Source organism: Penaeus vannamei, chromosome 31 (assembly GCF_042767895.1).
Source record: "Penaeus vannamei isolate JL-2024 chromosome 31, ASM4276789v1, whole genome shotgun sequence".
NCBI classification, from domain to species: domain Eukaryota; kingdom Metazoa; phylum Arthropoda; class Malacostraca; order Decapoda; family Penaeidae; genus Penaeus; species Penaeus vannamei.
In genome coordinates this window covers 15,165,113-15,165,833 of record NC_091579.1, presented here as the reverse complement: position 1 = coordinate 15,165,833, position 721 = coordinate 15,165,113, and positions in this window count along the sequence as shown.

Below are 721 nucleotides of genomic sequence, written 5' to 3'. Positions count from 1 at the left end.
TCCATTAGTGTTCGAATCCCTAGTCCTTTTGGTTTTACTTTCGATTACTAGACTATTTATTCTTTCAATTAATAATGCCAACGAGATGAGATACAAAATTCTAACCTTGGGATATTTAGATTCATATAGAGACAAAGATGGAAAAGAGATAGAGAGAGGGAGGAGAGAATGAGAAGTAAAGGGGATAAAGAGAGGGAGAGGGATGAAGAGAGGTAAAGAAAATGAGATTGAGAGAGGGAGGGAGAAGGAAAGAGAGAAATATTTAGGAAGATTGATAAGTGGAAATTATATTGTAGTCATTACCTAGCTCAGTGTTGTGTACTTTTTACCAGAATCATTCATCACCTTTTTACCATGTTGCCTGAGTATTTTAGCATAGCCACCGTAAATAGCATTCGGTGCTAAGACAGAATTATAATGTAATAAGGTCACAGCAATTTTTCAGTTACACCAGAGTTCATTTTAAAAGGATGATAAAAGTTAACAATAATTTCAAAGAAGCTGTAGGCTCTGTTCAGCTTAATATAGTTGATACTGTTACTTGCATTTTTCCAGAATTTTATTACCCACACACTTCTTAATCGTTTGCAATCCAGATGAACCAAAATGTATATAAAGTAGTCACTCTGTATAGGGTAATGCTCAAAGAAAACGAGTGTTGCACTGCCTTAATAGAGAACGCAAATTTGAAAGGGGTAACTTTTGCATTGTATTGTCTATT